Here is a 12451-nt window from a genome sequence, read left to right as displayed (position 1 = left end):
GCAGTGGAGGAGGAGGAGGGACGCTGTTTGTGGCTGCAGTCAGTTCAAGGACGGTAACAGAGGAAGTTTTTAATAAGAAGCCGTATAAGTTGTGTTTCCACAGCTTGTTAAATGGTGCTGTTAGCCTGGTGTCCATGGTATCTCCTTTAGTTTATGTTTACAACCCTACCCGAGTACGTTTTGGCAATATCCAGTCTGACCTCACCTTTTGTACCGAGACTACAGGAATTTTAAAATCCTGCCACATTTTTTGGATTGAGCTTGCATCGCACACTTCAGTAGAGACTTTACAGAAATCCAACCTCAAACGTGCACATTCAGTAATGCGCCTGCGACCTTGTTTGCCAAATGGCAGTCCAACCAAAAGAAGCTGAAAAGGGGTTCCTCCACCAGTTGAGGTGGTTCAGGTGCCTGATGAGGATGCTTTCTGGGCATTTCCCTTTGGAGGTTTACTGGGCATGGACAGGTGTTACGAGGCCCTGGGGTAGACCCATAATTCAGTGGAGGAATTTTACATCTCGACTGGACTGGGAATCCCAAGGGATCCCTGTTGTCACTGTGACCTGACCTTACCTTGGGTAAGCGGACAGAAAAAAAATGAAAAAAAGAAAACTGAGCAGAAAGCCAAAACGAATGTGGATCAGAAAAATGTTTTGGGAGACATAGTCAAAACAGGCTGTCAGCACAAGAGATGTAATCATGCCGATTTAAAATCCTAAATATCAAATGGTAACATTATCAGTTAATCAGGGCTCAACCTCGATAACAAGCGTGGTCCAGATCTGATTTATTTCTGTCGTTTCTCAGGAGGGGTGAATTCTAGGATAAACTCCTGTAGTCTGACCAAGATTAAAAGTTTCGTACAAAATTGTAAAGGGTACAGGTATGTTTGACACAAAAACACACCAGCAACAGAACACCACACCCACAGTGAAGCATGGTGGTGACAGCATCATGCTCTGGGGCTACTTCAGCAGGAAGTTCTAGTTCCTGCTGTAGAAAGGTGGTCATTTTTTTTTTTTTGTACATAACCTTCTGCTGTCTTTTATTTTTATCTTGTTTCTCTGTAATATGACTCCTTAGTTTTCAGTGACATTACTATGTTGTTATATATGAAGAATTTTAAAATGAATGTGTAAAATTTTTGATATAATTTATCTTGGTTTAACTATTTTATTTCACAAAAACCTACTGTAGACTTTTTGTATCCTCTATACGGTTGCCTTTTATACTAATGTATGTTTGCGGTTTGCAAATTACCTTGGTTTCCTGCAGTTTTCTCTATTCATATTAGGTTAACACAGCACTTTGTATTGCAGGTGGGATTAGTTTCTATTTCCACTGCTCAGTTTCTGCACTTAAGCCACGGATGCTAGCCATAAACATTACTTTGTGTGGGTTGCCATCTAGATGAAGTTGTTTTTCTTAGATGAAACACTGAGCAGCTGGCCCTTTTGCTACATTGCTTTGCCGAACATGTTCTGAGGCTGTTATTTGGGTGCAGTGATCCGCAGTTTGACATTAAACTCTGCAGCCAGGAAATCCTTCCGTTGGGTTAATTTCTAATTGAATTCATGAGGGACAGACAGCTTCTGCCTGAGAGACATTAGTCCTCTGACTTCTGTCAGGCGCGCTGGGCAAGTTGTTGGCGGAAGCTTGTAAATTACACTTAAGCTTGTAATGAAATCATCAGCGTCACATTGGGGTGTTTCCCTGTCAGGATTCATTTTTGCAATCCTGACAAGCCTGCACTGCATTATTCCTTACTGATGCACGCTATGTCTAAATATGTCTACTGTTGTGCACAACTGTCCTGCTTCCTGCCAGCTCTGCCTTCCGAGGTCTGAAAAAAAAAAAGAAATTCAACAACTTTTCCACAGACTCTCCTAATGTGGCCAGAAGAATTGTGGCCGTAATGCGGAATAAAGTGAAATCTCTGTGATTAGTAGAGAGAGAGAGAGAGAAGACTTTGCCTATGGGGAACTTAACATGGAAAGGAAAGAAAATGTGGCTAAACAAACAGTAGGCGAGCAATTTCTATTTGTCCTCTCATACACAAAGTATAAGTGAATATTCTGTCAACTGCATTAGCTATTTTGGTTCAGCTCTAGATGCATGTGGAAATATTCAGCTCTTATTCTCCAAGGTAGGGAGTGGACACAGATGCAGAGCCCTAGCATCAGTGGACTGCCTATTAAAGGGGAACGACTGTTTTTTCAACCTGGACCTTACTTCTGGCATAAAATACGGTCGTTTACTCACCCATATAACTTTTGTGTAATTCGTACTCTTTTGGGAGATATTTAGATCTGCGTATATCAATGTAGTGGGAGTGACTGGGGCACCGAAACACAGCCTCTAAATAACACATTATCTGCCGCGAAATGCATTCATTTCACCAATATTTTATGATACGCTAGTAACTCCGTACTCAGCGGGGAATAGCACTAGCGTATCATAACAAAATATTGGTGAAATGAATGAGTTTTGCGGCAGATAATGCGTTATTTAGAGGCTGCGTTTCGGTGCCCCAGTCACTCCCACTATATGGATATACGCTGATCTAATAATCTCCCGAAGGAATACAAATTACACAAACGTTATATGGTTGAGTAAACGACCGTATTTTATGCCAGAAATAAGGTCCAGGTTGTAAAAAACAATAGTTCCCCTTTAAGTGTAATTTCCTGTTTACACTAAAGGATAATGTTCACACAAACGTCAGTAAACTTACTTCACTTTCTTCACTTTCTTCTACTTTTCTTTGTCTTTTACTTCTTGTCTGTTTACCTGCACTTCTGTACTTTCTCATTATTTCTCTTCCTCCTGACGTCTGTGTTTATCTTCTGTTGTTTTTTTGTTTTTTTTTGTGCTTTTTCTTCCCGCTTCTATTTCTTCTGTTGGACCATCGCTCTATTTGTGACAGGTGTCCGTGAACAAACTGCGCCCGTCAGTGTCCCAGCCTTTCTCTTGAAAACACCCACCCTTCTACTCCTTCGCCTTCTCTCTCTCTCTCTCTCTCTCTCTCTCTCTCTCTTTCTTTTTATGTTCGTTCAAATGGTTCTCTCAGCACAGAGCCGAAAACTTAGCCGGATTTGTTTTCTGTCAACAGTTGTATGAATAATAAGTTCAGCGTCGATAAGCAATTAACACAGTGCATTACACCTGCAAATGAGTTCTATATAGTGTCGGGCTGTGCGTGGTTAGTTACACCTCTAGATTCCAAGTTTTTGTCTACTATATTGGGAGTAAATTGATCCGAACACTCAAAACTGTTTAAATTATTTCAGCGTGTTCTCTGGGAATGTAAAGAATATTTATGGAAAAGACACATACACATATAGGGGAGCAAATCTGATTCAAATATAAACATGTATTCACATGGTATTCCTGACAAAAATAAGGGTAGGGGAGAGTGTACTTATGCGGTGCGCCTATAGGGACATGTCGAGTGTAGGATGCAGATGTACACAGGCAAGATACATTACACAAATGTGAAGTGACACATAACATACACATTGCTCAACATGGTAATGACCCGGCACGAAGCGCACACATCTACGTGTACGCGCTAAACACACATGCATAATTGGAGACGAACACAAAATCGTCCATCCTCGCTGTTTCTTTTTTCTTGTCATCTTCCCTCCTTCCTTCCTTTCTCTCCCTCCAGTTCGTTTCTCTCCCTCCGGCGGCGTCAAATGCTGTAGTGTGGGTGTTGTCGCGCAGACTACAGCCAAATCTTAGCCTGACACACACGGGCACGCCGAGCAATGTGATGTGCACATCTTTTCCCAACTGCAGCCTTGCGAAGTAGAAAACCCATTTCTGCCCTGACTACTTTTGGAACGAGGGAGTAACGGAGGGGTAGTGGTGGTGGTGGGGGGAGTGATCAGAAGAAGGAAGGAATGCTTGGGGGTGAGGAAAAGAAATTTTGGCCTGATTTAAGGTCTGCGTTACTAAAAGTACGATCTCTGCAGAGAATAGATGTGTCTGTGATTCGGTGAGAACACCTCTCTGCACGGCGAACCATTAATCTTGGTTTACGCCTGTGTGTGTCATCTCCCCTTGTATTTTTGTACGGTGTGCGCCCTCCTTTGCCCCTCTGTGTGTTGTGCTGTGCTCCTTGATCATTAGCCATTCCTTCGTCTCATCATTTTATAGACAACAAGCTCATTATGCTTCCATTAACTGCTGACAGAGCGAAGGGTGATTGAGGGCAGAATGAGAGACGAAAGGGACGAGGTGAGAGAAATAAAAGCAAAGGAGAGGAGATGGTGGAGGCGCGACTAGCTGACCTACCAGAAAATGAGCAATAACGCAAATGTTCTGAAAGATTTGGGATGAGTGGCGCAGCTGGACGGATTGAAAAGACAGGTCGGCGGGGGGAGCAGTGGAGAGAAAAAAGGTGAAGCAAGTGTGTAAGTAAGATGTGAAAGGAGGGATTTGAGAAAAGTGGGTACATTCAGAAGGAGGAGTAATGGCAGAATTTGAGTATAAGACGGTTAACTCTTTGACCCGCGGAGAGTGCGATTTATTTGAATTCACCACACTCATCACTCTGTAGGCTTTAAAGTTTCATCTTTTCAGCAAGTCTCAAGGCCTTCCCACTTTACTTTTGCCCAACAAACTCAGCTGTTTAGCAAGTATGACTGACGAAATGATGGAACAAACTTATTTTGAAGTGTTTTAGCATTAACAAGTGCACGTTCTGTTACTACGGTCATGACCCACTCTGTAGTTTAGTAATTAGAAGGGATTCAAAGCTACAGTAACGCTGTGGAAAGCAAGCAGAGTCTAAAGTGCGGCCATGGCATATAATTTTACCCTGCAGGGGGCGGTAACATGCCACGTAGTGACAAAACTCCCCTAGAACCTCAAAGGAAGCAGGAGGAGAAAGCGAGCAGAAACAAACAAGCAGAAATGGATACGTAAACGGATCCTTTGAACCGCAAGTTCAGCTTCAAAGCACAGCCAGATGGTTCTCTTGACAAGAACAAAGTTATCTGCATTTGCTGTCGCTGTGAATTGAATTATGAACCGGGAGCAGGGAGTTTTCTGAGGAGCTCAAAAACATCCCTTCCAGATAGAATTTAAACAGACAAAAAACAACTGATTTGCTTCAGATATGGAAACCATGCTAAGAATATTAATCTATTGACAGACCCAATTCAAAGACACAATGAAATGGAATCTGGACTTAATTTAAATGTTGTAATTCCAGTGTGGAACTAAACATAAACTCAATTTATCAACCAACAGACATGAACGCACCTTGACATTTTGTCACATCACAGGTGTCACTGATTAATAATAGCTCAGTAGATTCAGCAGCAGACTTTCATACAGGAAACGACATATTGTTGTATGCCAGCTGTGACAGAACTACCATGGCAGCCACTCTAGATAGTGTTTATGATTTCATCAGATGCACCACAACACGTTGAAGAAGCATCTCGGAGTCGCTGTCCACTTGACTAAAAATACATGTCTGGTTAGTTTTTTGACAGAACAGAGCAGATTGAGCAGGCAGGAAGTCTCACACAGGAACGGCAGAACATCTGGTAAATGTTCACACCTTGTGTATATAAGACCAAACAAAGTTTTGATGAGCCTGTAACTAGTTTTATCTATACCTTGGCAAAATGGCTGACGTGGAAAAGTACTTAAGATCTGTCAGCTTAAATGCTCTGGTTTTCTTTCCATGTTTGCTAGAGCAGCATGGGTGGACCTTTTTTAATTCAGTTTTCCAGGAAGTTAGACAGTTCATTTGGTTATCGCCTCAAATATAACTGGTGCAGTTATTTGCAGTTCATTTCAATCTTGACAGCCAGTACACGTTGTTTGGAGAGCGAAGAGAAGAGAAACTGGCTTCTTATATCTTTGATGGATTGTGTTGCTGCATTAATCCACATTGTCTGTTTACTTTTTATCTTTTCAAAGATTCCTCTTAAAATGTACTGACTCTGTTTGTGAAGTATACACCAATCCGGCGTAACATTATGACCACTGACAGGAGAAGTAAATAACATTGACCATCTTGCGACAATGCAATGTTCTGCTGGGAAACCTTTGGACCTGGCATTCGTTGTGAGTACTTAGACATGTAGCACCCACCGAGACCAGACCAGGCACCCCCAACCCATAGAAATGACACTCCTTGATGGCAGCAGCCTGACGCAGGAACACACACAAAATGCTTTAGGAACAACTAAAAAACATGAAAAACAGCACAAGGTGTTGACCTGGCCTCCAAATTCACTAGATCCCAAACTGATCAAGTATCTGTGGGATGATCCACAGAGGCCCCCCCCGCCTCAATCCACAGGACCCAAAGGCCCCCCACTAATAGACGCCCGACACCACAGGACACCCTCAGAAGGCCTATGTCCATTCTCTGATGAGTCACAACTGTTTTGGAGGCACAAGGGAGATCTACACAATATTAGGAAGGTGGTCATAATGTTATGCCTGATCTGTGTCGTGTGGCTTTCTTGCAGTGGAGTATGAGGTTTTGCAGTCCGATTGCTATAATAAACTTACACATCACTTTATACCGCGGAGCAACCCTGCTGGCACTTTACCCCAGGAACACTGGTGATATTCAGCTCGAGAGCAGCCCTCATTTAGAAAATGGAGAGTTGGCAGGTTGAGCAGTGGGAAGAGGAGTAGATTGAGGCTGAGGTGAGCAGACAGATGGAGAGAAGACCTGTGTAGTAATGGGGCCACAGCATAAAACTGTTATATCACAGGAAGAATGCAGGAAAGATGGAAGTTGTTGAGAATGTTGTTTGGTGTTTAAACTTGACTGGGTTAATTATAATAATATGCACTTTGGTCTGTTGTTTTTTTGAAGGGAATGTGGTGACAAATTTTCATTTCTAGCAGTAGATGTATGATTTTTTTTTTTATATATAGTTATACCCCATGGAGTTAATAAGAAGAAAAATGTGGACGTCAGCTGTCAGTGACATTTCATAAAAGGCCAAAGTTTAGATTTCTGCAGAAAACTTGAAGGTAAAAGAGATACTGCAGGAAATACAGGTAGACAGGTAAAGGTCAGACAGTATGGCCAGGGAGGTAAAGTAGAGAAAATGAAACAATATGTGGTGTAAGATGTGAAAACTAACCTCACATACATACATACACACACACACACACACACACACACACACACACACACACACACACAAACACTCTCATCGTATAGCAGTTTATTTTCTGGTGTCATAAAATGTGACAGTCTGGGTTGCCTTGCTGACAGCGAATCAGCCCGTAGAAACTGTCTCTGAACCGCGGAGTGTTATTTTGGGATAAGTCTTCCTTTCTGTCTCCGTCCCTTCAGTACATCTAAAGTTATCGCTGCACTTTGGGCTTTGATGTCTCTCTTTTTTTAATTAATTGATGGTAAACATCAGACTTTACGAGCCCACGATGCCGCTTTTGTCCGCACGTGGAGTGTAAATATCCGTTACGTGTCTTCTGTGGCTGTATTGATTTAATATCTGTCCGTACTGCCTTTCTTTTCTCTGCCTCTCCATTTCCGTAGCGCGCGTGTGTGTGTGTGTGCACTTTACGGCTGCATTGCTTTCACTCTATGCACAGCTCCCATTACGCTGCTGGCTGATGGACTTTCAGCTTCCATTCGGTTCACAGGATCTCTCAGTAATGTGAGGAAAAATCGACAGATCGATATATATGTATTTTGTATCCACATCGTTCTTGATGTGTCATGGCTGTGAAATCACTTCGAAGTTGTTGGTCTGCAGCTACAGAATAGCTGATAGTTTGTTCTGCCAATAACGTTGCGCTTGAAAAGATAGAAATAATGCAGGTTCAGCCGTTGCTGTTACCTTTGAGTTTGTTCTTAGGTTCCATATACTTTTATTTCTTTAAATACTTGTATTTTAGGTTGTCTGGCACTGAGACACCAGAATTGGATGAATTCTAACTGTACACACGTGACACGTCCCTTAATTTAATTATTCAGGCTTGAAGGGCACTGTATGTTTTAAAAGGCTTCGGAAAGAATACGGTCATGTCGACGCGGTACATCAACGTAGATTCTCAAACATTCAAGTACACGCTAGGTGTTGAACAAATTACGTTTTTTAAAAGTCAACTATTGCGTGGTGAAATTTGATTTGACGCTGACTAATCGCTGATGACATCACCAATATAAACACAGAAAGTAATACTATGCTCTTGACCTGAATACATGTTGTCGCACACAAAGGAAGCTATGGCCCATGACAACACCATAAACAATACAACCAACCAACAAATAATATGCTAGCAATGCTCGCTTGTCAAACTCTCAACTCTACCTTAACTTCCATTTCTCGTCTGGTGCGTTCACTGACATCAAGGACAAAAAAAAGCCCTACAACCACGGCAACAATGTCAACTAACAGATCTGAACATACGTTTACACTTCAACTTAGTAATTAAGAATTAATAAAATCTAGACCAACTGATCAGCATCTTTTAGGAAAGGTCAGCTCTGCCAATGGTAGTGTTTCCAGTCTACTACCACCTGCTGGCATGGAGAGTTATTCTCCTCTTTGTGGTGCATTCAAGTGCAACTGTTTTTTTTGTCCAGGCGATGAGAGGCAATGTCAGCCTTCGTTTGCTGTGTTTTGGATGTCGGTTTGTGTTGTCCAACCTTTAAACTTGGCATTGTGAACTTTTCACATCCCAGCATCCCATGGTTCATAATTTTTTCCGCATCTCTGCACAAACCCTTATTTGAGAGCAGACATTTTACATGAATAAGAACATTAAATATAGTTTAACGCAGCACTTCTACTTCTTTCTTGCTCGGTTTTATAAACATAAAGATTCCTTTTGTATTAGGCACATACATACATTGCATGTACAAGACGCCTTTCTATGAATGACTAATAGCTGTAAACTTAACAGACAGCTGAAGCCACCAGTATTACTTGGTCCATGTCTGAAATATGTTTCTTCTGTTCTGTGTGCTGCAGTTTATTGGTATTATATTATGTACAGCATGTGTGCAGCTTTAACACCTTCAGCACTGCTTCTTCTACTGGCCTTTTCTTTCATCACACTTCTCGGTCATTATTCATGCCCAGACCTCGTACTTACAGCCTTTTAGGTTCTATTCCTGTAAATCTGCAGGTGCTTTGATTTTGCTTGTAGCCCTTCTTTCTTTCTCTTTTGCTCCAGCTAATGTTCTCACTGTCTCCTTTGTTGTCCATATGCTCCATTCACCACCTACTTTCCCTCTTCTCTTCTATACTTTGTTGTCACTCTGCCCTGTCCGTAATTCTCCTGCCATCTCCTGATCCATGACTTTTCAGCCCTTATGTTACTACTGACACTTTTTCTTTTTCACTACATTTTATAATATTTTTGGAGTCTGGAAGACTCACATACCCAAGGCTTGATAACTATAAAAGAGGGAGAAAGAAGAGAGTGAAAGTGGAGCAGTGCCACCTGGGGAGAGATGGCACTGGGGGAAAGGTAACATTTTTGACTCGTTCCATGTTGAGGAAAAGGTGGAAAAATAGATGAAGGGAGAAAAGCAGAAGGAAGGATCAGACGCCACTGGATAGAGGGAGAGTTTGTTTTTTTGTATAGAATAGCTTTTTTGGGCACACTATAGGTTGCCATTTTTGTAAGACACTGTATATCCTGACCTGCCACTGAATAAACATGCCGGTTTAGTGAAGGTGAGGTTGTTGGCATTAGAGTTGTCTAATAAGTGAGGATGCATCCCTCCAAGTCAAGGACCTGCGACTGACCTTCTGTGTTGGTATTCAGCTAGGCCGCTGAAGTATCCTTCAGAATATCATTACGTCTCCACCAGGTTTAGTTGCAAAGCCTAACCTCTAATCTTTCAGTCGATGTACAAATTGAAATTCAACAAATGCACCATTTTGGCAGAACGAGTATGTTGAGGAGATGTGATACATGGAATTATCACGCATAGATTTAGTACTTTATTTTTTGTTAGGCTTGCTAGTTATAGACTTCTCAGGATTGCAGTGAATGAGCACAATAATGTCACTGCTGTGCTTTTTGCAGCATTGAAAGATAAATCTCCACTAATACCCTAGTCATTATTAAGACATCACACATGGCTACTTCACAAACATCAGTATAAACTAGGGCCGGGACTCGATTAAAAAAATTAATCTAATTAATTAGAGGCTTTGTAATTAATTAATCGAAATTAATCGCATTTTAATCGCATATAAATATTTGACCTGAGAACAGTGAGAAGTAATTTTTTTCATATGGATTTTTAGTATACCATTGAATAATGACTAAATTTCCCATCCACGGGGCCAACCAAAGCGGTCTCATCAGCTTCTTCTTTCATGTTCACTGTGGTTTGTTGTTGTCTGAAGTAATGAACAGTGTTGCCAACTCCTCAGGAAAGGAAAGTAGCTATTGGCTGTCCTAAAAGTCGCTAGAAGTCGCTAAATGACGTCATCGGCTAATTTGCATAATTTACCTTTTGGATGTAATTGTGATGGACGCTGTATTATTAACGCGCCTCCTTTATCCGGGCTTGGTATTGGCAAAATGACTCTAAAGAGACGCTCTGGCACAGTAACTTAAGTTTTTTTTTTTTGTTTGTTTGTTTTTTGTTTTCTTAAGTTTGGTTTAGTTTCTAGCCTACAAGTCACAGGCACAGAAGAACATGAGCATTTTTTGCCATAACTAGAATATTTTTAACATTTTTTGAACAAACGGTTTTTACTTGACAAAATTAACAATCTAAATGGATTATTATTTTATTATTTATTTTAGTGTGACAGTGAAGAAACATTTACATCCCGCTCTGTAAACCAGGGCGCGATCAGCGGCAGCTTTGCGCATGCGTCATTCGTTTGCAGTCTGGACGCGGTGGCGTGGTTCTCCCTCTCTGCTCTGACCGCTGCTGCGCGGGGCTACTGTGAGACTGACCGCCTGTGAGTGCTTTGGGACGGGAGAGGGGCTCACGGCAGCACCCGCTGCTTGTTGAGGACACTGGTAATGAATGCTAGTTGGTGCTCCAGTATAATCGGTCCGCCGAAACTCATCCAGTGAGAAACGTTCCGCGGTGCAAAAATAAGTGTGATTAAAATGCGTTAAAAAAAATTAACGCGTTATTTTTGTGTAATTAATTAATCTTAATTAACGCGTTAAAGTCCCGGCCCTAGTATAAACACATGGCTAATTGCCATTAATATATTAATGTATACATATATGTCACTACGGGGACAACACTTATGGTGCATTTGTCATTTCTGCTAATCATTCCTAACAGCGGTTGTGTGTTTTCTTTGAATGCATGAGGCAAAAACCCCTCTACTGCAAGATGTATCAGTTGAGTAAGCGGTCCGTCGGTGTGGCCAGGATGCGTTGTTGGTGTAAGAATGTGGTCTCAACTGAGCAGAATGCATCTTGGGTGTTGAACGATGTTGGTTTTAGGGCTAAGTCGACTAATATGTGGTGAAAGTTGAGTCAACGTTGACTAGTCGATGACGTCGCACATAAAAACTCAGTAGAAAGTAATGCTTTGCTACAATGAAATCTATATTCTTGACCTGAATACATATTGTTGCGTCTCACACAAAAGAAGCTACGGAGGCTTTTCTGCAAGTTTATTGAAGCTTGAACACAAACTACTGCCGGCCGTAGCCCACGTCAACACCATATACACAGCACACAGCAACAATGTCAACTAATAGAACACAACAGAACTGAAATATAAACATACCGTTTACCTTTAGCCTATATTAATCGTACTGTAAGATAGGATAATGTAGCCGGGATAAAAAATATAATGCGGTATATTTCCGAAGCCTTTTCCGTGTATAACAGCTAAATGAAATTCACCATCAAATTGTTGATGTGCAGCCTCCTTCTCTCTGTTACCACAGGTGAAGTTGTTAATTGACCGCTGTTGAGAGGATTTGGACCGTTCCTCTGCTAGCGTTAACGGATGTCTTTTTAGCTGAGTGTGTATTGTAGTAGTATATTTGTTGTATGTCAGGACTGACTTGCATATTCTGCATGTCACAGCAGAACGGGCTTCATCTTAAGTGAAGTATTTCCACACACTTCATGAACCGCTGCTAGTTTGCTGCAATGACCCACTGGGCTCCTCACCTGTCTTCTCGGAGGCGTCTGTGTTGTTATTGTCACGTGATCGGCAACTAGTTGACTTCTTGCTTAACCCATTCAGACCGGATCACGCATCTGTGCGTGTTTACCTTTAAGACCGGATCACGCATCTATGCGTAGTTGCCATTAAGGCCGGCAAACGCGTCTGTGTCATTTTGAGCGTTGTCGTCTTTTTCGAGGCACATGGCCAATTGTATGCACTGTGATTGGCTGAAATATTCTTGGGTGAGTGACAGAGATGCTTAGGGATTTTTTTTAAACTCATGTGACTAATAAAACGCTTTGTGATTGGTCGAAATAAGCC

At 41.6% G+C, this 12451-nt stretch overlaps 1 protein-coding gene across 1 annotated transcript in view; it reads left to right on the top strand.

Moving 5' to 3' along the window:
- pcxb (pyruvate carboxylase b) overlaps positions 1-12451 on the top strand; it is a 307177-nt gene that overhangs the window by 49426 nt on the left and 245300 nt on the right. The window lies entirely within an intron of this gene.

The sequence above is a fragment of the Chelon labrosus genome (assembly GCF_963514085.1).
Source record: "Chelon labrosus genome assembly, chromosome: 1".
Classification (NCBI taxonomy): domain Eukaryota; kingdom Metazoa; phylum Chordata; class Actinopteri; order Mugiliformes; family Mugilidae; genus Chelon; species Chelon labrosus.
This window is presented reverse-complemented; position numbering and strand designations above follow the sequence as displayed.